General features: G+C 43.3%; 1 protein-coding gene across 3 annotated transcripts in view; it reads right to left on the bottom strand.

The window, feature by feature from the left end:
- LOC132382941 (SUMO-conjugating enzyme UBC9-A) overlaps positions 1 to 25,688 on the bottom strand; it is a 58,522-nt gene that overhangs the window by 28,046 nt on the left and 4,788 nt on the right. For 2 of the 3 annotated variants that reach the window (XM_059953541.1, XM_059953543.1), the window contains exon 2: positions 11,357 to 11,412. The exons of the other annotated variant lie outside the window; for it this stretch is intronic. The gene's annotated coding sequence lies outside the window, so the exon portion shown is untranslated. The remainder of the gene's footprint in view (positions 1 to 11,356; positions 11,413 to 25,688) is intronic. 3 annotated transcript variants of the gene reach the window in all.

Genomic DNA, 25,688 nt, shown 5'->3' with positions numbered 1-25,688 from the left:
ATCTCTTCTGCACCCTCTCCAACAGTCACATCTTTCCTATAGTGCGGCAACCAGAAATGCACACAATAGGTGTGGCCTGCACAATGATTTATTAAGTTCTACCATGATGTTTCTATTTTATATGTATGCCACACCTGATGAAAGCACAATCCCATAAATCTTCTTGACCATTGTTATTTAACTTGTGTTGTCAATGTCAGGGATCTGTGGTTTTTCTCCGAGGTCATTCTGTCAACAGTCTCTAGGATCCTATCATTTACTACAATCTACCATTCTTTGACCTTCCAGAATGCATCACTTCTCACTTGTCAGGATTAAATTCCATCTGCCATTACTCTGGCCAACCTTCAGCTGATCGATATCAAGCAACAGCCTAACAAAATCCTCCTCATTATCACAGGTGTTCAACTTAAGGACAACATTTTCATTCAGGAAAAAATGAAGTTACCAATATCATGAAGGCATCTGGGCAAATCTGCAAATGAGCTATGCCATCCACAGCAAGCAATTACTTCAGCCACAACCAATGAAACTCAAATTACAAACCATCTGCATAAACTACCTTCAATCAAATGACATTTCCCATGTTAACAAACCCATTGCTTACATGAACTTAAGCAATGAACATGCATCTCATCTGGATCTATGGATTCTTTGGCATTTCTGCAGCTTGCATGGTGTGGGGGGGGGGGGAATTTGATGTTTTGCTGCTGCTTCTGAAAAGGGAGGGGGCTTCAATATTTCTATCGCTCTATGGGGTTTCTTCATGGATGTCTGCAAAGAGGACGAATTTCAGGTTGTGTACTGGGTACATACTCCTGATATTAAATGCAAATTTAAACCTTTGATCTCATTTTCTCGTTATTTATCGCTATTTATTTATATTTGCATTTGCAGTTTGTTGTCTTCTGCACTCTAGTTGATCTTTCATTGATTCTATTACTATTCTATAGATTTGCTGAGTATGCCCACAAGGTTGTATCTGATGACATAGATGTACTTCAACAATAAACATATTTTGAACCTTGATTTTTATCGACAATTCATAACCAGCACATTCAGGAAAAATCTATAATAAGTTATGTGTACTGTCAACAAATCTTAAAAAGAAAACAGTTTACCAAGAAGTAAAATTGATGAGTCAAACCACATGGTTTGACAATTTCCACAGAAGCTTAAATTTTTAAAAATTGACAATGTTTTTCTAATTGCCATCAGCTTCATCCAACACTTGGGAGTTATCATGAGGAGCAGCTAACAAGAATACTGGTCAAGATTACACCATTTAATTAGTAGAATATCCAGGATCAGTCCTAATCACCACACCAAGTATAAGAGTATTAACTGCTGGAAGCATTGGTCATTCTGTTTATCTTTTGTATGAAAAATAATAAGGCACAAGAAGAAGGATCTAGCCATTTTGCCACTCAAGTCTGCCTGTCATTCCATGGCCGACCTATCCCTCAACTCCATTCTTCCTCTCAAACTCCAGTTTAACTGTACCCAATGACTTGGCCTCCCCAGGCATCCATGACAATGAACTCCACAGATGCGCCAACCTCTAAAGAACCGCCAAAGAATCTCTAATTATTGGAAGAGAATGACCTCTGGTTGTAGGGCAAATGAGGATAACTTCATAACAAAATTAGCTTGAGGTTCCCCATGGTGAAAATTTAAAGATTTCTTTTTCTTAAAACCTCCAAGAAACAGTATCAATATTCAGCTGATTTTGTGATCCTACTTCCAAGTCTCTACTAGCATTACACCATGTCCGAAACTTTAGTAGTCTTATACATCCCAAGATCAGCTTTCATCCTCATCTATAGTATTGTCAAAGGCATTTTTTCCCTCGCCTCATCTCTAACTCTTAGCCTTGTATCACGCCCTTTATTGTCAAATCCAAGGCCTATTTTATTACCTGGGTCTCAAATGCAAAATTCTTCCCGTTGGTTGCATTCCAAATGCTACAACCAATTCAGATTGTCGCGACCTGCATTATTTCTGCACACCCATTCTCCATAGTTTTACTGGTGTTCATTGAGACGCCCAAGACTCTAAAAATCAGGTTCTCAGCCTCCTCAGTTTTATTTACCCTACCCACTCTCTGCAATCTCATCAGGCACCCATTCTCTATACACCTTCATACAGGAAACATTATTCACAAACTCTTCAATGCTGACAGTTCTTTTGGCCAATCAGCCCCAAAATCCACCCCCACCTTCTGCAATATCACTTATTGCCACTCTAAAAATATCTTTGTAGTGGTTCCAATCTATGAAAATGTAGTTGGCAAGAGCAGTTGGAGATTATTTATATTTCTGAAATATAAATTTGAAAATTATAGCCCACTCCAGTCAACATTTATTATCATGACATACAAGGGCTAGCACAACTGTAGCTGCACCCTCCATTAGAAAGCAACATTTCATGCAAGATTGGTAAAAATCAAAGCCTCAATGCCTGAGTTACTGCCACTTGGCGCCAGGTTATCACCAAGTTTTTTTGACAGTATGCCTAAACCTGGTGATTTATGAACTGAGAGAACAGTGTGTTCCTGCATCAAGTATTGCCAGCTGAGAAACATACTAAAATTAACTCCAGGCAATTACATTTTAAAAATTGACAAAGAACGATATTCAACTCCTTAAAAAAAGTGCTTAAGGACTGATTTGTAATCGTTTTAAGGTGGGATTGTAGCGGTGTGCTACACACAGCGCTAAAATTACGACACGGAGTCGGTAACTGCAGTCGAAGGAAAAAACTTTATTCGAAATCCTCAGCCTCACTTTTAAGCCTCCCTCAACCTGCCCCCCCCCCCCGTGGCGCAGAGGCTCCAAAGCTCTGTGCTCGCAAACCCCCTTAGGCTATCTAATTGTGAGCCGGTTCGGATGTGCCAGGAAATGGGTTGCCACATAACCCCCCCCCCAGAACCGGCGATACACCCCCCAATGCCCACAGTCTGGGCCGCAACCTGCTTGGGAGGTCGGCCTCTGCGCCGAGGTGCCGGAAACTCAGCCGGTTGCGCCAGGTCCACATGGGCCGGTTTGAGGCGGTCCACCGTGAAAACCTCCTCTTTTCCCCCCAACGTCCAGCACGAACGTGGACCCGTTGTTCCGGAGCACCATAAACAGCCCCTCGTATGGCCGCTGCAGCGGTAGCCAATGCCCGCCCCTTCGTACAAACACAAACTTACAGTTCTGCAGGTCTTTGGGTACGCAGGTCGGGTTCCGCCCGTGCTGTGAAGTGGGTATGGGGGCCAGGTTACCGAGCTTCTTGCGTAGTCTGCCCAGGACTGCTGCGGGATCTTCCTCTTGCCCCCATGGGGCTGGTAGGAACTCCCCGGGGACGACTAGGGGCGCGCCGTATACCAACTTGGCCGATGAGGTGTGCAAGTCGTCCTTGGGCGCTGTGCGGATGCCGAGTAGGACCCAGGGAAGCTCGTCCGCCCAGTTGGCTCCTCGCAGGCGGGCCATGAGGGCCGACTTCAGGTGACGGTGGAAACGCTCCACTAGCCCGTTCGACTGTGGGTGGTAGGCAGTTGTGTGGTGCAGCTGAGTCCCCAAAAGGCTGGCCATAGCTGACCACAGGCTGGAGGTGAACTGGGTGCCTCTGTCGGAGGTAATGTGGGCCGGTACACCAAAGCGAGATATCCAGGTGGTGATCAGGGCTTGGGCGAAAGATTCGGAGGTGGTGTCGGTGAGCGGGACCGCCTCTGGCCATCTTGTGAACCGGTCCATAATAGTCAGGAGGTGCCGCGCTCCGCGCGACACTGGCAGGGGGCCCACGATATCCACATGAATGTGGTCGAAACGCCGGTGGGCGGGATGGAACTGCTGCGTTGGGGCTTTGGTGTGCCGCTGCACCTTGGCCGTCTGGCAGTGCATGCACGTTTTGGCCCATTCACTGACCTGTTTGCAGAGTCCGTGCCAAACGAACCTGCTGGAAACCATCCGGACAGTTGTCCGGATGGAGGGATGCGCCAAGTTATGAATGGAGTTGAAAACACGGCGCCGCCAGGCCGTCGGGACGGGGCTGGCCGGTGGCGACGTCACAGAGTAGGGTCCTCTCACCCGGGCCTACGGGAAGGTCCTGGAGCTGCAAACCGGAGACTGCGGTTCTGTAACTCAGAATCTCCTCATCTGCCTGCTGTGCCTCGGCCAGTGCCTCAAAATCTACCCCTTGGGAAAGGGCATGAACAGTAGGGCGAGAGAGCGCATCCGCCACGACATTGTCCTTACCCGAGACGTGCCGGACATCCATCGTGTATTCAGAGATGTAGGACAGGTGGCGTTGCTGGCGGGATGACCAGGGGTCGGACGCTTTCGTAAACGCAAAGGTAAGCGGTTTGTGGTCCGTGAACGCGGTGAAGGGCCGACCTTCTAGATAGTACCTGAAATGCCGGATTGCCAGGTAGAGCGCCAACAGTTCCCGGTCGAAAGCACTGTACTTGAGCTCGGGCGGCCGCAGGTGTTTGCTGAAAAACGCCAGGGGTTGCCAGCGACCTGCGATGAGTTGCTCCAGCACCCCACCGACTGCCGTGTTCGATGCGTCCACTGTGAGGGCGGTAAGGGCGTCCATTCTCGGATGTACTAGCATTGCGGCGTTCACCAAAGCTTCCTTCGTTTGAACGAAAGCGGCGGCGGACTCCTCGTCCCAGGTAATGTCCTTGCTCGGACCCGACATCAGGGCGAACAGGGGGCGCATGATCCGGGCAGCTGAAGGGAGGAAGCAGTGGTAGAAATTGACCATACCTACGAATTCCTGAAGGCCTTTGATCGTGGTGGGTCGGGGGAAGTGGCGGACCGCATCTACCTTAGCGGGCAGAGGGGTTGCCCCATATTTAGTAATCCTGTGGCCCAGGAAGTCAATGGTATCGAGTCCGAACTGGCATTTGGCGGGGTTGATTGTAAGACCGTACTCACTCAGTCGGGCGCAGAGTTAACGGAGGTGGGACAGATGCTCCTGACGACTGCTGCTGGCTATGAGGATGTCGTCCAAATAGATGAACGCAAAGTCCAGGTCCCGTCCCACTGCGTCCATTAACCGCTGGAACGTCTGTGCGGCATTCTTCAGGCCGAACGGCATGCGGAGGAACTCGAAAAGGCCAAGCGGGGTGATGAGAGCCGTTTTGGGGACGTCGTCAGGATGCATCGTGATTTGATGGTACCCTCGGACGAGGTCTACCTTGGAGAAGATCCGTGCGCCCGTGCAGGTTTGCTGCAAAGTCCTGAATGTGCGGCACAGGGTAGCAGTCCGGTGTGGTAGCCTCGTTCAGCCTGCGGTAGTCGCCGCACGGTCTCCAGCCTCCCGTCGCTTTGGGCACCATGTGCAGGGGGGAGGCCCATGGGCTGTCGGACCGCCGGATGATCCCCAATTCCTCCATCCTCTGGAACTCCTCCTTCGCCAGTCGGAGCTTGTCCGGGGGAAGCCGCCGAGCGCGGGTGTGGAGGGCTGGTCCCTGGGTCGGGATGTGGTGCTGTACGTCGTGTCGGGGCATGGCCGCTGTGAACTGCGGTGCCAGAACCGATGGGAAATCCGCCAGGACCCTGGTGAAGTCGTTGTCGGACAGCGTGATGGAGCCGAGGTGGCAACTGGGCTGCACCCAGGGAGAACGTCTGAAAGGTCTCAGCGTGTACCAGTCTCTTCCTGGGCAGGTCGACCAGTAGGCTGTGAGCCCACAAAAAATCCGCACCCAGAAGCGGTTGGGCTACAGCGGCCAGTGTAAAGTCCCACGTGAACTGGCTGGAGCCGAACTGTAGCTGCACCTGACGGGTGCCATAGGTCCTTTCAGTGCTGCCGTTCACGGCCCTCATGGGGGGCCCCGGTGCCCTGCTGCGGGTGTCGTAACTCGCTGATCTCGGCACCAGTATCGACCAAAAACCGGCGTCCCGACCTTCTATCCCACACATACAGGAGGCTATCCCGATGGCCAGCCGCCATAGCCATCAGCGGCGGCTGGCCCTGGCGTTTCCCGGGAACTTGCAGGGCAGGCGACAACGGCGGGCTTCTGCGCCCCACTGCTGGTGGTAGAAGCACCAGTGTTCCTTGGGCCGGGGGTTGGCGGGCTCTCCGGCCGGGCCTGGACTGGCTTGCTGCTGGGAGCGTGGCTGGGAGATCTGTGCGATGGACACCTTTTTTGGTGTTCCACAGCAAGTCCGCCCGGGCTGCCACCTTCCGGGGGTCACAGAAATCCGCGTCGGACAGCAGCAAGCGTATGTCCTCGGGCAGCTGCTCCAGGAATGCCTGCTCAAACAGGGTGTGTGTCCGTCGGCTAGAGACAACATCTCATTCATTAAAGCCGACGGAGGTCTGTCGCCCAAGCCATCCAGGTGCAGTAAACAGGCAGCCCGCTCGCTCCGTGAGAGTCCGAAAGTCCTGAGAAGCAGGGCTTTGAATTCCGTGTACTTGCCGTCTGCCGGGGGCGACTGTACGAACTCCGCGACCTGGGCCACTGTGTCCTGGTCGAGGGAGCTCACCACGTAGTATTAGCGGGTGTCTTCTGAGGTGATCTGGCGAACGTGGAATTGGGCTTCGGCTTGCTGGAACCATAGGTTCGGTCGCTGTGTCCAGAAACCCGGCAGTTTCAACGAAACCGCATGAACAGAGGCGGCATCGGTCATTTCGTCGGGGTCACCAATTGTAGCAGTGTGCTACACACAGTGCTAAAATTACGACACGGAGTTGGTAACTGCAGTCGAAGGAAAAAACTTTATTCGAAATCCTCAGCCTCACTTTTAAGCCTCCCTCAACCTGCCCCCCGTGGCGCAGAGGCTCCAAAGCTCTGTGCTCGCAAACCCCCGTAGGCTATCTAATTGTGAGCCGGTTCGGATGTGCCAGAAAATGGGTCGCCACAGGATGTGATTTTCTACTTTTCAATGAACAGCTTTTTATCACAAAATAGATCTAGTAAGTGTTCGTACAGTATGTTGGAGGAACTCTCCAGGTCAGACAGCAGCCATGAAAGGAATAAACAGTCGACATTTTGGGCCGAGACTGTTTAATGCTTCTGCATAGATGCTGCCTGGCCTTCCGAGCTCCTCTGACTTTCTCCGGATTTCTAGTACCTACAGAATCTCTTGTATTTATGGGGGCTCCTACAAGCAGGATATTATCAAATACGAAGCAACATGCAATTATTTCCATGTGTAAATAAAACTATAACCAACTATAGGGAATCTTGGAAATCTACAACATAGGAGGCCCATCAGCCCAATATATCTAAGCTGGTTGACAAAATTCAAATGACCCCCAAGAACCCCCAGCCTCTAGTCCAACCTTTTTTTATGCCATCAACCTCTACCATTAACCAAGGGGTCTGTGGACCCCAGATTGGGAACGCATGCCTGTGCCTCTTTTACAGTTGCATCAACACTTCCAGAACCCTCTGGGTGAAATTTATTCTCCCGAGCAACTTCGTCATTGTCATTAGGTAGTATCCAGTTGGCGGACAATTTCCCTCCACGCCGCTCTGTCCCGACATTTGTCCACAACATCCCTAGTCTTGTCCAGCTTGGTCCAATCCTTGATGTTATCCAGCCACGTTGTTCTTTGCCTTCCTCTTCCTTTCTTTCCCTCCACCTTTCCATATAGCAAGTCCAGCAAGATGTTATCTCTCCATGTAACATGCCCACAATAAGCAATTTTTAAACTTCATAATCTTCTCCAGTAACGTCCGTGGTCTATCAACTTCGGACAAAAGCCTCTCATTTGAAACTTTCTCTACCCAGCTATCTTCAACATTCGTCGATAGCACATTACAAAAGCATCAATTTGTTTCATGTCATCCTTCTTCAAGGTCCATGTTTCTGATCCATACCTCAGCACGTTCATACTGCTCAACTTCTTTGCAATGTTCATTCATCTAATTCTCTTTTGCTTCCTTGAATGAATCAAGTGCTGCAGGGGTTTGTAGCGTTCATTATTCCGATGTTTTACCTTTCTTCAGTTAACTTTCTCAGCTCATCGGTGAACCAAGGGTTATGTCTTTTGCTCTTTTTCCGATAACCCGAAGTCTTTTCTGCAACTTCTGTCAATGTTGTTTTAAACTCTTCCCAGATGTTCTCCACTGCCATGTTGTTACCCTCGTCATCAAAGACTGAAAATATATTCTCTGTTTCGTCCAAATATTCGATCTTTTTTGCTTCATCCGTAATGAGCAAATCAAATTCTATTGTATTTGATGGTTTGGCCTTATAGCAAGGCTACAATTAAGCATGACACATATTGGGCAAAAATAAGACACAAAATCTTCCATTTTTATATTCTTCTAACCAGTTTGAAATGATAATTTCCAGTATTACAAAGAAAATAGCGTTATAAACTGGTGAAACTACTATAGTATGTGTCTCTCAAGTTTTATTTTTTTAAAAACCTCGAATTTCAGAAAGCTGTTGAAATATCTAAAAGCACTGAATAGAAGGTAAGATATTTGTATTGTTTTGTGCTGGGGAGTTGTATATCCAAAATGCAATTGGCAATCTAGACAGCATTTTAGTTACAAACAGTCTAGAGTACATGTAGGATGTTAACAAGACCTTTCTGCAGAGTATGATGTTCCACGTTTAGACGTTTTAGTGTCTCAATTACGCTGAGCATAGAACAGTACAGGCCCTTCACTCACAATGTCTCACCAACCTTTTAACCTACTCTGAGATCAATCGATCCTGTCCTTCCACATCGCCCTCCATTATCCTTTCATTTATGTCTACTTAGAGTCTCTTAGATGTTCCTAATGCATCTGCCTCTACCACCAACATGCCAAGTGCATTCCTTACACTTACCGCTCTCTGTGTAAAAGAAACCTACCAGACATTCTTTTATACTTTCCTTCAAAGTATGTCCTTTCATATTAGCCATTCCTACACTAGAGGAAAAGTCTCTGGTTGTCCTCTCTATCTATGCCTCTTACTGACTTATACACCTCTTATCCTTTGCTCCAAAGACAAAAGGCTTAGTTTGCTCAACCTTTCCTCACAAAACATGCTCTCTAATCCAGGCAGCATCCTGATAAATCCCCTCTGCACATCCCTTCTATTATGAGGCAAACAGAACTAAACATAATACTTAATAACTAAACATAAAGCATAATAAAAGTGTGGTCTAAACACAGTTTTATAAAGCTGCACACAGGACAGTATAGTAGCATAGTGGTTAGCACATGCTTACAGTACTAGCAAAACAGGTTCAATTCCCGCTGCTGTTTGTAAGCAGTTAGTGCAGTCTCCTCGTGACCATGTGGCTTTCCTCTGGGTGCTCTGGTTTCCTCCTACAAACCAAAGAGGGTAATTGATCATTGCAAATTATCCCATGATTAGGCTAGGGTTAATTTGGGGGTTGCTGGGCACCGTGGCTCAAAGGGCCAGAAGGGCTGTATTTCAATAAACAAACAAAAATAAATAACATTATCTCATGGCTCTTCAACTCAATCCCTTAAATGATGAAGGCCAACATAACATATGCCTTCTTAACCACATTGTCAACTTGCACAACTCTAAGGGATCTATGGACACAGACTCCTAGATCCTTTTGTTCTTCCACACTGATAAGAATCCTGCCATTAACTTTTAACTGTGTCATCAAATTCCACCAGCCAAAATGTATCAGTTCATGTTTTTCTGGATTGAACTCCATCTGCCAGTTAGTCAAAATCGTTAAGGGATTCAACAGGTTTAAGACAGAGAAACCAGTTCCTTTAGCAAGGAATTACAAATCAGAAGTACTCTGAACATTAAGAAAGAAACCAAGCATTGAAAAAAACATGAAATCTAGAATTTCTAACATCTCCCAAAAGGCTCTGGATACTGGGTTTACTGAAATGTTAAGTGATCAGATTGATAGAGGTGGATAACCAGAAATCCACAAGGGCAGGCAAATAGAGCTGCCATATAGTTCAGCAATCTACAAACTAAATAATTGTTACAATGGCCTCAAAGGGCTGATTCCCTTAGTAGTATTATTGAAAACAACGGCTAGTAGTACTCAAAATCATAAAGTGTAGGATCCAATAAAACAGCAGAAAAATGTAAAATACCGATGCACTCAAAGGTGCCCTCCATCCAATAAAATGTTACACTAAGCCCCTAGCCTGCCCTCCCACTTCATTGCTCTGAACTACATGAGAGTAGATCCTATTACTCTGAGTAGAATCTTTCAAACAACAACTAAAACAGATGATCTACTTTTAGTGATTATACTTCGAAAATATTAGCTGAAAATTAACTTTGGAACAATGGATTTACAAAAAGCATTATAATATACATCAAGTTTATCCACCAATGCATGTCCAATAGCAAATTCAAAAGCATGTCCAATAACAATGGACAAGAATTTTGCTCCCTGACTATTTTTGGGTCTAGCTTATGGATTTTGGGCTGCTTAACATGAAGATCACCATGAAATTTAATAGACTACTAGACTGGTATATGGAGGAATTTAAGGTGGGGGTATATATGAGAGGCAGGGTTTAAGCTTTGGCACAACAGTGTGAGCCGAAGGGCCTGTATTGTGCTGTACTGTTCTATGTTCTAAGTCTCCCTATTACACACATTTTTTTTTGAAATCACCTATTTCTGTTATTTCAATTCATAATTCAAGTCAATTAAGATGTTATCCAGAATATAAGCTGAAGTTTTCTATCTTGCTCTACATGCATAACTTATTGTGTGTACGCTTTATAATAAAGTAACAGTATTTTCAGGAGTACTTGTATTTACAAAATGTCTTACCAACGTTGCAATAGCCAGGATACTTGATGTTACAGTTGAGCTGAGTATTGCTTAAACCTCAACCACAGCATGACTCCTCTTATTAAGAAAGCCTATGAGCTCCACTTTGGGTGTAAAATTGGTGACCAAGACAAAGCACATTTGTTGCATTCCCATTTAGCCTTCTTCCCTACAAATCTTGGCGCTGTCAGTGACGAGCGCAGTGAAAGGTTTCACCAGGACACTGAAGTCATGGAGAAACAGTATCATGGCAATTGGAGTCTATCAATGCTGGCTGATTATTGTAAAAACACTGCATTCAATAAAAGTTATGTGTTTCTCCAAATTCCTATGTAATACAAGTAGTCTGAAATTATATTTGTGTTCACCTTCAAGCAGTCTATCATAAACAAAAATAGTTTCCGAGGAAGCAACACTTTCAAAAAATATTTGTTGTCCAGTGTAATGAGTTTTCAGAAGGTCACAAAAAAAACTAAAGGTAAAATAGCAATGATGAAAACACACCAAGTCAATCAGGTTAAAAACTTTGGTGTGGAAGTCTTATAGGAATTACAATCAAAATGCTAGCTCATCTGCACAAACATACGCAATATTTAACTACTTGACAGAAAAAAAGTTATCAAATTCTGTACCTTCAAGTTGGTCGTGGGCACTTTCAATGTAGTCTTGTCACCAGAATCTCTCAGTCCTATGCATGCAAATCAAAAATAAGTGAAAAAAGGCATTGTGAAGACCTGACTCTGGTTATCAGCCTAAATGCTACTTCACTATCCACTGATGCCTAAATTGGCAGCAAACCTAGCAACCTCACCCACAAACTCCAGAAATTCAATTTTAAAGTTAATACATTGGCTGAATATGTGAACAAGTGGCAGATCAAATTGTATGTTTTAGCGGGAAAAAATAAAGCAAGTGTAGACTAAATAGGTACAAATCCGAAGAATTTACGAATGGGACCTGAATGTATACATACACTTAAAGCTTTGTGCTAGAAGGAATTGAAAGAACAGTTAGTGAAACAATGGAATTTGGGCCTTAATAAATCAAATAATCACAGAAATACAAAATAAGGGAGATTATGGAAGAGAAGAATACAAAAGCAGGCAGATTATGTAGATATATCTGCATATGTTGAAGGTGCTAAAATAGGTTGGGAGTGGCTAAGGAATCTTGGGCACATAGTACAAGAACAAGGAAAACATGATGAACATTATAAAATGATGGTTCTGTCATGACAGAAGTAGTATCCAGTTTTGGACAAGGCTCATCAGGGAAGATGTAAGGCTTCTGACAGAGAGCAAAAGAGATTTTCCACAACAATTTCAGGAACTAGAGGAATATGAATAGGCAGAAGCTGGAACTGTTCTCCATACACAGAAAGGTGGAAGAGATCTAACAGAGGTATTTTAAATCATCATAGACAGTAGAGAAAAATAAACTGATCTCACTGACTTAAGAGGATTAAGGGCTAGGGAATGTACAATGAAGCTGATTGACAAAAGAACCAAAATTGACTTTATTTATTGGAATGTGTTGTGGAAAAGGCTCTTCGAGCCCTTGAAGCTATGACACCCTGAGTTAACCCAAGCCTAATCACAAGATAATTTACAATGACCAATTCACCTAGTAACCCGTACATATTTGGACGGTATCCAGTTTTGGACAAGGCTCATCAGGGAAGATGTAAGGCTTCTGAGAGAGTGCAAAAGAGAGCTGGAGAGCCTGGAGAAACCCATACATTCTACTGGGAAAACATACAGACTCCTTACAGATGATGTCAAAACTGAACTACAAACTTCTACTTCCTGAGCTGTAATATCATCATGCTAACAGCTATGCTACTGTGGCACCCAATATATAAACAGTAAATGGCTAGGGTCTGGAAAACATTGCTACAGAGGCAAATTTAATTGGCATCTGAATTTGTAGGGATATGGGGAGAGACCCAGCCATCGGAACTACTAGAAAGGTTTAGCTTAGAGCTGACAGAGACTCAACAGGTCAAATCACTTCCATGTTGGAACCACTCTAATTCTTCCTCTGAATACAATCAAGTCTATGGCAAGGAATTGATTAGATAAACCCAATGCTTCAGTACTGTGCAGAGAGAAGCAAAACATCAAAGATGCTATACTTCTAGACATTAAAAGAAGCCCCACCTGTCCTCTTCAAAGATTTTAAAAGATCCCTTTGTCTAATTCAAACAGTTTTCCTAGTGTGATCAGCTGACATCAAATTAATGGCAAGTGAACCCCAGTGTGATAGTGCCTTGTGCCATGGAACTTGCTCTTTACTGAACCAGTTTGTCAGTTCAATTAATTATGGCCGATCTGCAGCTCAATTCCACTCACACAACTTGATTAATATACCTTTACACAACAAATATTCAAATCAAAGCCTTTTCACAGAGACAATGAAACTAGGCTTTTAAAAAAAACTCAACTCCAGCTTTATTGAGCACTGTTAAGACGGGTGTAACTAAAATATTTAAATCACTGAGGGACATGTTTGGAAATCCAAGCAACTTATTTTTCCCTGCCAGGCATATTTATGAAAGACAAAGGTTTATTTAAAAAATATACAGTTGGGATCCAACTTGTGTGGGAGGAAAAGGCCTGAGAGAAAACTTACTTTTATGTACTTATAAAAGAAATGTAATGACTTAAAAGAATTTGATCACTAAATGTGATCACTAAATTTAATCACTAAATCCCCTTAAGAGGATTCTGGCCAGTTTACAGCTGACCCAGAATGCATCACAAATTAAGTGCAGTTAACTGAAGCTTGGGGAAAGTAAAGCTCTTGAATAGATTCAATACCCAAGAGTTAGAATTGGAATTTCAAACATCTATTTTTCTTTACTTTTGAGCTACAATTTTGCTCCCCCAGAAGATCACAGAGCAATGATGTGAAATACCTTTTCATGTAATTTCTCAGACCTTTGATTTAGCTTTTTTTTAATCAATATGTTAATACTGAAAAGGGATGACAAAATTTTACTAAGGAATTAACAAATATAAAATGATCTTTGACTCAATATTTATGACTCTTCAGGCTCTGAAGTATTACTGAGCAGAATTCAGCACAGTGCTAAGCAACAATTTTTTTTAAAAAGTTTGTAAAGTGAGGGTAGCACAACTGGCATGGCATCACCCAAAATGAATTACGTTATTTTTTACACAGTGCCACCGAATCCCAATCAAATGAAGGAAGGTACAAGACAGACTGATAACCTTAAACTTCCAGTCATTGCCACAAATTCAACCCACCAATATCTCAACTTGCGTTGTCATCCAATATGGCCCATCCTTTCAACTGTCTTTTACAGAATGGCCTAAAGATATACTGATCAAATCATTTCTGAACAGGATTTCACTCACTGGCTGTGTCATTACTAGACGGCCTGCAAACTGAGCAGATCATTATGCTTCATGGATTTCAAAATTACATCAAATGAATTCGTACTTCACCTCAAGATAGTAATGCTGCTTGGCATGAAAGGAACAGCAGATTTGAACATTTGGTATATGTGCTTAACTGAGGAGCCAATGCTACAGCTGTCACTGAATGCTTCCAAGTCAAATCCCACCTAATATTTGAAAAAGGTCAAAAGGATGGGAACAAAATGGGCAACGTCAGTGGGGAGAAAAACAGTTAATCTTTCAAGTGCTGGACTTTCATCAGAATGCCAGTAAAAGACCTTCAGCCTGAGAAAATTAACTGACATTTCACTTGCGAACCCGAGACTCTGTTGGACAATATGTTGCCACAGGCCTGTTACCCTTGTATGGTGGGGGGGGGGGGGGGGGGGAGCAGACAAAATAGGAGCTGTGTAGCCTAGATTGTAGCAAGGATTAGCCCTCAAGCCTCAGGCTTGCCTGCTGCTGCAGACCAGGTGAGAAGGCCAGGAAGCGTTACAGCGTGGCGTCTGCACACAGCTGGGGCCTGGCCTCGTCCGGTGCTGCCCAACCATGTTTGAGCAATGGAATGACAGGCTGGCACGAGGAAATATGCAGATGCTGGAAATTTAAACAACACACACAAAATGCTGATGGAACACAGCAGGCCAGGCAGCATTTGAAAGTAGTGGGGGGAGGGGGAAAATGCAAAATGATAGAAGACCAGAGGGGATGGGATGAAGCTAAGAGCTGGAAAGGTGATTGGCGAAAGTGATACAGAGCTGGAGAAGGGAAAGGATCATGGGACGGGAGGCCTCAGGAGAAAGAAAGGGGGTGGAAGCACTAGAGGGAGATGGAGAACAGGGTAAACAACTAAATATGTCAGGGATGGGGTAAGAAGGGGAGGAGGGGTATTAACGGAAATTAGATAAGTCAATGTTCATGCCATCAGGTTGGAGGCTACCCAGCTGGTATATAAGGTGCTGTTCCTGCAACCTGAGTTTGGATTCATTTTGACAGTAGACAGACATATCAGAATGGGAATGGGACATGGAATTAAAATGTGTGGCCACTGGGAGATCCTGCTTTCTCTGGCGAACCGAGCGTAGGTGTTCAGCAAAACGGTCCCAGTCTGCGTCGGGTCTCACCATTATATAAAAGGCCACACTGGGAGCACTGGACGCAGTATACCACACCAGCTGACTCGCAGGTGAAGTGTCGCCTATAAGCAGAACAAGTGCTACACCTGCCTTTACACTTCCTCCCTCACCACCATTCAGGGCGCCAGATGAGACCCGACGGAGACTGGAAGACCGTTTCACTAAACAGCTACGCTCTGTCCGCCAGAGAAAGCAGGATCTCCCAGTGGCCACACATTTTAATTCCACGTCCCATCCCCATTCTGATATGTCTATCTACTGTCAAAATGAATCCAAACTCAGGTTGGAGGAACAACATCTTATATACCGGCTGGGTAGCCTCCAACCTGATGGCATGAACATTGACTTCTCTAATTTCCGTTAATGCCCCTCCTCTCCTTCTTACCCCATCCCTGACATATTTAGTTGTTTGCCTGTTCTCCATCTCCCTCTAGTGCTCCCCCCTCCCCCTTTCTTTCTCCCGAGGCCTCCCGTCCCATGATCCTTTCCCTTCTCCAGCTCTGTATCACTTTTGCCAATCACCTTTCCAGCTCTTAGCTTCACCCCACACCCTCCAGTCTTCTCCTATCATTTCGCATTTCCCCCTTCCCCCCACTACTTTCAAATCTCTTACTATCTTTCCTTTCAGTTAGTCCTGACAAAGGGTCTTGGCCCGAAACATTGACAGTGCTTCTCCTTATAGATGCTGCCCGGCCTGCTGTTTTCCATCAGCATTTTGTGAATGACAGGCTGGATTGTGTGCATCTGTAGAATGCCAGGAGACTGTACCATCGATTGCTGGACATTGTTGCACAGGGTCTTGGACCACATACGTTTTCTTTTTCCAAGTTAATATGGTTCTTGGCTTGCTATTTTGATTTACACTACTCGCTATTTTTGAATGTTTTGCATCTTGGCCCCAGAGGAACATTTTGTTCAGCTGTATGGCTTGAACGATAATTAAACTTGATTTGATATGTGGTCTGACAAGTAAAGAACTTCTTGAGGCTATTTCAAATTTCCAGCATCCACTGTACTTTAGTTTTACCCTGCTCTTCTATTCATCTGAATCTGCATGGCAGCACGTTAGACTCATGACAGCAATGTAGATAACTAGCTAAAATACTGCACAGGATCAGTTTCTATCCTTTTCAAAACTAGTACAATGTCACTGAAACATCTGTGAAGAATAAATGGAAGTTTCAAAAGGTCAGGATTATTTTCAATAAATGAAAATCTCAGTCCTGTATTTTGTTGTGCAATACCAAGATGAAGTCTTGCTGGTTTCCCTAGTTGTTACTGATAGAAATAATTTGAAAAAATTACTCAACTCACATTCATATAAGTACCTTTGCTGAAAGTGAATGGTCTCAGTTTTTGTCAAAGAAAACCATATTGCACCATTTAATCAAAACAAGATGCAACAATTTAAAATCAGTTGTAATTACACGTAGTATCAATTGAAACATATAACAAAGTTAATCCATCAAGGTGTAAATTTAAAACTCAACTATTACATCCCTTATTACTGACAACAATTCCACCCAGCACCCATACTGAAGTTACTCAAGTTCACAGGAAGCAGCATTTACTAACTACAACTACAAACTGCAGAGCAACACACACAAAATGCTGGAGGAACTCAGCAGGTCAGGCAGCACCTATGGAAAAGAGTAAACTGACATTCCCCGAAGAAGGGTCTCAAACCAAAATGTCAATCATTTTCTTCCATAGACGCTGCCTGACCTGTTGATTTCCTCCAGCATTTTGAATGTGTTGTTTTGGATTTCCAGCATCTGCAGATTTTCTCTTGTTTGTGACTTACTATAAAATACATGTATACAGTTCCTGTAATAAGATTATTCATGTCAGGTAGGAAATTTTGGTTAAAGCAGAACTTTAAATACCATTAAAGAATGTATAAAGGCATGAGTGCTTAAGCAGGGAATTCTAAAGTCTGGTGTCTGGGTAGCTGAAGCAACTGTCAATGCTCACATTTAACACCACAGTTAACAGTGCGCGATTTCAAAAAAAGATAGTTAAGTGTAGAGAAAGTAGACCATAGGGCAAGAGTTTTAAATGAGGTATCAGGCATACAACCGACAGGGAACAAGATGCATGTAAAATGTTTTAACAAGATTAAATCAGTGGGCAATAATCCCAGGGCTTACACCAGTGCAAAATATTTTCATGGAAAAGTGAATCCAAGGTGGTGGGGGGGGGGGGGGGGGAGAACAACCGCATTTTGCCACTGTCAGGATGTCCCTAAATTCTTTGATTCTTCACTTGAAGTGCAATCCCATTAGATGAATTTGTCCACAAACATTAAATGATCAAATCTTCTACTTCTAATAACACAAGTGAACTGCCTGAATTACTCAACAATAAAAACATAAGCGTATGTCCTTTTATTTCGAGGTTGTGTGAACACCAAGAACCTATGGCCTCCATTTAGAAGCTGCATTCAGTTTTTGACACTGACTAAGGATATATTGATCTCACTCAGCAGGAGGTTCTGAGACATGCTGAGACTCAATCATGCCATTGCAAAAGAAGTTGAATAAAAATGTTTAATACATTCTAACAACTTGATAACAGAGGAACCAATGAATAAGGAGGACCACCTATCTTAAATCTGCAGCCTGGGCTTACTGAATTGAAGTCAGGAAGCATATTTATTTATACCAGAAAGAAAAGTAGAATTTTCAGCCTGTGCATTTTAGCCTAAAGGCAACTTTCAAGACCAAGATCAATAAAACTCTGAATATGGGTAATGGAAGTACGGAGGGGGTGGATCAGAGCTAGAAAAATTGAGTTAAGACAATCAGCCATGATTTAATACAAACACAACCTGGCCTAAGAGAAAGAAGACGACTGTTCATAAAGTGGGAAACACTTTGCCAGTCAAATCTGGTTGAGTGATAGCAAGGATCTTGGTAGCATCTGGGTTAAAAATGAATAATGTGCAGAAACCCTTGTAAAGGAAATCACATCATACTAGCAACTCACATTACTGTTAAATAAACAACTGATATTGCTGGTCCCTTTTCAGCCTGAAAAGCTTGTCAATGAGCTATGAGCTATTCTTGCCAGTAATTCTAAGACTGACCAGATGACAAGCAATCTGACACAGGTGAAGACTGATGGGAGATTGAACTGCACTTTTATGAGCACATGCTAAAGCTGTAGGCAATGTCATGAAGATGCGATACAGAAATAAAAATAAGGAAGACCTGCTCATCCTATTTGATAGCAACTAAAGTTTCGCAGCTGAAAAGTATGAAAAAGTGTGCAAGGTACAATTATGCAGGTCAGACACACCGTTTTCTTTCAAATAAAGAAACTACCATTGAGATACAGCATGGAGAAGGCCCTTCCCGGCCCTTTGATCAATGACACCCAGCAACCCCGATTTAATTCTAGCCTAATCACGGTCAAAGTACAGTGATTACCATCACCATCATATACCATCATCCATCTTTGGATTGCGGGAGGAAACCAGAGCATCCAGAGGAAACCTATGCAGCCACAGGAGGACGTACAAACTCCTTACAGGCAGTGGTGGGAACTGAACCCAGGTCTTTGGTACTACAAAGCATTGCACTCACCACTACGCTACCTTGTTGCCCTAAAGTGTTAGTCTTGTATCTTCGAAATTACCTCGATGGCATAAGGAATATCGAACGACCTTGCAATTCACTATGACATGGAAACAAAACACACAGATCACCTAAAGTCCAGGGGATTTTGGAGAACTTTGTGCCCACAAGGAAAGACAATGCCCCTCCTGGGTGAGTTTTCTGAAGTTATAACAAAAGGAAAGCTCTGGATTGGGCAGGACTGCCTAGGGACAGGTAAGAAAAGGTAATTCCTTCTGATGAAATGTTCAAAAAAAAACCTTGCCATAATCATTATTTTGTCAAACAAACAACTACATGACCTCTCTCTCTGTCCGGGCACTGGTACTAAATTCACTGTGAGAGCAACAACAGTCAGTAGGTACAAAGATGCAATGACTGATGTCTACTAACTCAAGCCCAGGCACTCATGGGTCCATCCAGGTGATTGACAAGAATAAAGGGAAGAATAACAGAGACCAGAGAAGCAGAAGCACCTGCTAGAGGAGGCACTGAGGAAGTCAACTGAGACCCAAGTGACCTTGCATCACACACATCAAGCTGAGAAAGCCAAACATCAACTGAAACATATAGAAGACCCTGGAACACTATCTATCCCTGCTCAAGTTTTAAAACTTGGGGTAGAATCTCAAACAGAAATTCACCTCCCACAACTGGGAAGAGAACAAGCCGGAGGTACCTCAGCAGGGTCAACTTTGAGTCAGAAAGTACAAAGTTCTGATGGTTCTCCCTGCTACCTGACACAAGAAATAAATCGCTCAAGAAACTTCCTTAAAAGAGGATGTTTCCTATGGTGGGGGAGTCCAACTCCAGAGGACACAACCTCAGAATAGAGGGATGTCCTTTTAGAACAGAGATGAGGAGTTTCTTTAGCCAGAGAGTGGTGAATCTACGGAATTTGTTGCCTCAGGTAGTCATGGAGGCCAAGTCTTGGGTATATTTAAAGCAGAGGGTGATAGATTCTTGATTAGTCAGGGCATGAAGGGATATGGGGAGAAGGCAGAAGATTGGGGCTGAGGGGGAAAATGGATCAGCCACAATGAAACGGCGCAGAAGACTCAATGGACCAAATCATCTAATTCTGCTGCTATATCTTTATGGTCTAAATATCTCAGAAAAGCTGCTCCTTAAACACAGTGTGGATTCCACCCTCAACAGATATGATCAACAGATCAATCAGAAACCCAGTACCAGCGACCAAGCATATTTCAGATCCAGCACAAGCAAGTCAGGTCAGGCTGCACCACAATTCCAACATATGTCTCATTTTCCTTGCTGTAATATTGCATCTGATCTCCAAAAAGCTTTACCCACTAAACCAATGAAACAACCAGGGCGCCACAGTAGCACAGCGGTTAGTGCAATGCTATTACAGCTCTGGCTGGAGTTGAGTTCAATTCTGGTGTCCTCTGTGAGGAGTTTGTATGCCTTCCTCATGAATGAATGGGTTTTCTGTAAGGGCTCCATTTCCTTCCGCAGTCCGTTAATCAGTTAATTGGCCATTATAAATTGCCCTATGATTAGGCTAGGGTTAAATCGAGGGTTGCCAGGCCCTACTGGCTTGTGCTGGATCCTCGAAATAAAAAGTAATTAAATCTACACCAGGTTACGCTGGTGCGCTGGAGGTACTGGTAAACTTTCCCAACCGAGTAGTTTGCCTACAATGAAATCCACAGAGTTAATCTTCATTGCCTCAACACGCACCTTTCAGTGAAAGCAGACATCAGGTCAAAATTCACTAGCACATCCTCTATGATTTAAAGAGTGTCCAAAGACCACAAACTATAAAAGCCAGTGCAAAACTCATTAGGTAAGTGACCCCCATCTTCCTTGACCTTTGAACATTCTTTTCCTTAAATCACAAATTGTGCCAATGCACTACAAGTGATGGCAAGCTAGGACACTGATGGTTTCGAAGGCACGGGTGCCCTGCAACAGACATCACAAAGAACCGGAAAGGTACTTTCCACAATCCTCAAATTCACTGGGTGGATGAGTGAACCAATGTTAACATCCTCTTCCAGCTACAACTGCAATATCCGGACCTCAGTTATACTCAGATGAGTAGAACACATCTTCCACATGCCCAAAAAACACTCAGGCAGTACTCTAAGCTACACACATAGCAAGTGTTTATCATAATATTGATAATATCTACCTTTTGTGGGGGGGGGGGGGGGCAGTTAAGATTCCTGGAAAGTTAAATTTTCCAGTCTTACTGAGGACTTACATTGTCTAATGGAGGGAAGGAGGCAAGCTGCCTCACCTGTGCTAGTCTTCACATGCTGAACTGGCCTGAAAGTTAGTAGAGTAGAAGAAAATCATCCTCAATTGCAAGAAGCTAAGAAAACATATTTTAAGGATCATTAAATTAAAAAGTTATTTCCACCCTTAGAGGAACTGATACTATTCCTTTACACATCGCGTTCCTATTATCTCAAACTCCCAAGATGCCCAGGCAGCACTGTATCAACGTTCCTAATGTCATTTATAGATTTACACAGCACAGAAAGACCAACACATCCATGCCAATCAAATTGTCGACCTGAACTGGTCCCATTTGTCTATGTCACCAAAGTCATTGCAAATTTCTATAGATGTACCGTGGAGAGTATTCCAACCAGTTGCATCACCATCAGATATGGAGGGGCCACTCCACAGGATTGGAAAGAGCTGCAGAAAGTTGTAAACTCAGCCAGCTCCATCATGGGCATTAACCTCTTCAGCATCGAGGACATCTTCAAAAAATTATGCCACAAAAAGGTGGCATCAATCATTAAGAACCCCCATTACCCCGGACATACCCTCTTCTCGTTGCAACCATCACAGAGAAGGTACAGGAGCCTGAAGACAGACACTCAATGTTTCAAGAACAGTTTCTTCTCATCTGCCATCAGATTTTTAAATGGACAATGAACTCATGAATACTACCTCACTATTTTCCCCTTTTGCAATTATACACACACATTTTAAATAATATTTATATGTATTACATTATATATACATTAGTTTTTATTATGCATTGCAATGCACTGCTGCCTCATGACATATGCCAGTGATCCTAAACCTGATTCTGATATCTACCTAAACTGTTTCTATCCCTGCAACTCTCCAAGTTTTGTTTAAATATTGTAATTATACCCATCCATAGCATTTCTCCTGATAGTTCATTCTATATATCCACCACCCTCTATGTGGAAAAATCTACCCAAGTTTCCTTTAAATATTTCTCCTCACTTTAAATCTATCCCCTTTAACCTGAAATTCACGTACCCTGGGAATAAACTACAATCACTTTATCCTTCTGGGTAAAGCACGCGATCAATGTGTACTGGTTCCCTCTAGTGGACTGACTGATGAATCCAAGATGGAAAATAAATCAAGGGCAGCATTCCTCCAGGGAGCAATTCTTGAGCCAGAATAAAAATCTGAAAAAGCCTTTGGTGATCCACTTTAAAACACTCAAAAAATATTTCTGCCTATCTAGCCCTGGAAAGCTTTTCCAAATCCAAAGCAAATGTTCTAATATGTCTGTGACATTCCATTTGGACTTACCCAGTTCTGGCCAGGAAGAATCAAAAGCACTCTGCTGGTGACCTCTCTCAATCAGACACCATTCTCATGCACAACTGCATCTCAAAGCTCTCATATTAAATATCATCTTTTTCACCTCTGGTTTTGAGTTCATTGTCAACGATGGCTGGCCGAGTATAACAGATAGGAGTTTCCCTATCGTGAGCAGATTTTTGACCTTGGTCAAAACTAATGCGACAAAGGGAATAAAGTATGACTGTCAAGTTACCCAAGTTGGACCAACAACTGTTTAACTGCCAGGATAAAGAAATACTCTGCACCAGACATTAATGGTACAGGTGATGGAAGAAAGAACCATAAGACACAAGAGCAGAATTAGTCAATTCAGCCAAAGTCTGCTCTGTATTCCATCATGGCTGATTTATTATCCCTCTCAACCCCATTCTCCAGCCTTCTCCTTGTAACCTTCAACACCTTTGCTAAATCAGGAACCCATCAACCTGCAGTTTAAATATACCAGTGAGTTGGCCTCCACAGCTGTCTATGGCAATAAATTCCACAGATTCACCACCCTCTGGTTAAAGAAATTATTCCTCAAAGGAGCAGTATTTTATATAAATACACAATATTTCACATGTCTTATCTTGATCTGAATGCCAGAATTCTAGCTTCTTCCATTTTAACATAACAAATTGCTTCAATGAACAAAGTTGATTTTAAAAAAGAGAAACCAGGGAACTTCAGATTGGTTAGCCTAACAATAGCAGAGAGATAGAAAAGTCTATTATAAAGGATGAGATTGCACAAAAACCTGGAAAATACCAACAGGATTAAACAGTCAACAGTGATTTATTAATGAGAACAATTTTTAGGGATATAACCTGTAGAAGGATGAGTACCAGAGGGTATCATGTATTTGGATTTTCGGAAGTCTTTGATTTAATCCTACATGAGGTAGTGTAGAAGAGGACACATAAGGGATCCATATCACACTGGAAAAAAACCTGAAGTGATTAACACCTTCTTATTGAGACTGATCCAATACGTATATAAAGTTTGCTGTATAAGCACTTTGTATATTTCTACATACATGATTTCCTGATTTCAAAGACCCATGAACTGCTATTACAGAATTTGAGTTCAATTCGGGCACCATCTGTAAGGAGTCTCTAGTAGCTGCCTGTGCTGTCAGTTGAAGCTGTAATTTAAAGAATGGACTGTATGATACATATAAACTTTATAGCATAAGTTTCACACATTCCAAAGATATAGGTGTTAATAGGTCATGTGGGTTTAATTAGGCAGCATGGGCACGTTCGGCTGTAAGGACCTGTTACCGCACTGTCCAAATAAAAATTAAATAAATACAATTTAAAGTTTATGAAATTGTAATTTTTTATTTTAATTAGTGATACAGCGCAGAATAGGCCCTTTCAGCCCTTTGAGCAGCACAGCCACAGCAATCCCTCAATCCCAGTTTAACCTTATCACAGGAAAATTTTCAATGATCAATTAACCTACCTGGTACATCTTTGGACAGTGGCAGGAAAACTGGAGCACCCAGGGGAAATGCACGCATTCCATGGGGAAGCTACATAGACACCTCACAGAGAATGCCAGGATTGAATTCCTGACACCGTGAGCTGCAATAGCAGCAAGCTAACCAGTACGCACCTACAGGTATAGGTATGAGTTTTATTTCCAGAGCAGGTAGTGACTTATAGTCTTCTTGAGGCAACTGTGCTTAGGACTAATAGGTGTACATTTTTTCTATTCATTCAAGGAATGTAGGCTTTGTACCTAGTCAGCATTTAATTGGCCAACCTTGACAAGGCAATGGTAAGCTACCTTCCTGAAATGTCACAGTCTTGGAGGAATCAATATACTCATAATTCTATTAGGGAGAGCTCCTATCCTTTGACTGAGCAGGAAAGGGATGGGGAGAAATTTCCAGTTTAGATAGAGTGGATTTGGAGAGGATGTTTCCTATAGTGGGTGGGTCCAGGGCCAGAGGGCACAGCCTCAGAATAGAGAGAAGTCCATTTAGTACAGAGATGAGGAGAAATTTCTTTAGCCAGAGGAACTCGTTGCCACAGACTAAGTCAATGGGTATATTTAAAGTGAAGTTTGAAAGGTTCTTGATTAGTGATGGTGTCAAAGGATATGGCAAGAAGGCAGGAGAATGGGATAATAAACTTAGCAAAGGGCAAAGCAGACTCAATGGGCCAAATCGCCTAATTCTGCTCTGCTGTCTTATGATCTTCCTGATGGACAACTTCCTGGTAGCAATCCCATGTTTTTGCTGTACTGATAGAGGTTGTGGTTTTGGAAAGTACTATCGAAGGAGTCTTGGTAGATGGCTACAGTGCATCTCACAACTGTCCTTTGGTGAAACAGTGATGGACACGCAAGCTGCTATGTCCTGGATGGTGTCAAGCTCTAAATTCTGTTGAAGATGTACCCATCCAAGCATGAGAATATGCCATTACACTCCTGACTTGAGACTTGTATATATTGGACAAGCTTTCGAGTGTTAGCAGGCAAGTTACCTGCTGTAGCATTCCTAGACCACGACCTGCTCTTGTTGCCATATTGTGTATGTGGCTACTCTTTCATACATATTAGATAAGGAAACCAAGTTTTGGTCTCAAACAGAAAAAGGACATATTTGCCATAAATGTATAAAAGTTCACCAGTCCGATTCCTAAAATGTTATGTCTGTCATATAACAAGAAATTGAGTCAACTGGGCATGTCTTCAATGGCATTTTGAACAATAGAAAATTTATTTGAAAATGTACAAAATTCTAACAGAACCTGACAGCTTGGATGCAAGGTGCTGTGATTGTAGAAATGAGGGTTCAGTTTCAAGCAGAAAACTGGACTGTCACAAGAAATGTCTTCACTCAGGAGGTGCATCTGTGGAAGTTCCTACCACAAATAGCTCTGGAGGCCAGTTTGCTAAAATAGTTAAAAGTAGACAGATTTCAAGATTTTGAAAAGGCATCAAGGAGGGGAGAGTGTAAGAGAGAAATGGTATTTAGATAAGGAATCATTAATCTGCAAAGCAGGCTTGAATGACTCACTCCTGCCACACTTTAGCACAGCTCCCTTGTGTGTGCCCACTTAAATAAACCTTCCACATTGTAAATGCTGGGGTACCAATCTGTAGATATCAGTCAACACTGTGCGTGCAAGGATCGATGAACATCTTTTGACTGCCAAACTTTAATATCCTCTCTCACTGAAGACAGTT

The sequence above is a fragment of the Hypanus sabinus genome, chromosome 29 (genome assembly GCF_030144855.1).
Source record: "Hypanus sabinus isolate sHypSab1 chromosome 29, sHypSab1.hap1, whole genome shotgun sequence".
Taxonomy (NCBI): domain Eukaryota; kingdom Metazoa; phylum Chordata; class Chondrichthyes; order Myliobatiformes; family Dasyatidae; genus Hypanus; species Hypanus sabinus.
The sequence above is the reverse complement of the archived record's forward strand: the minus strand, read 5'-3'. Positions and strand labels throughout refer to the sequence as shown.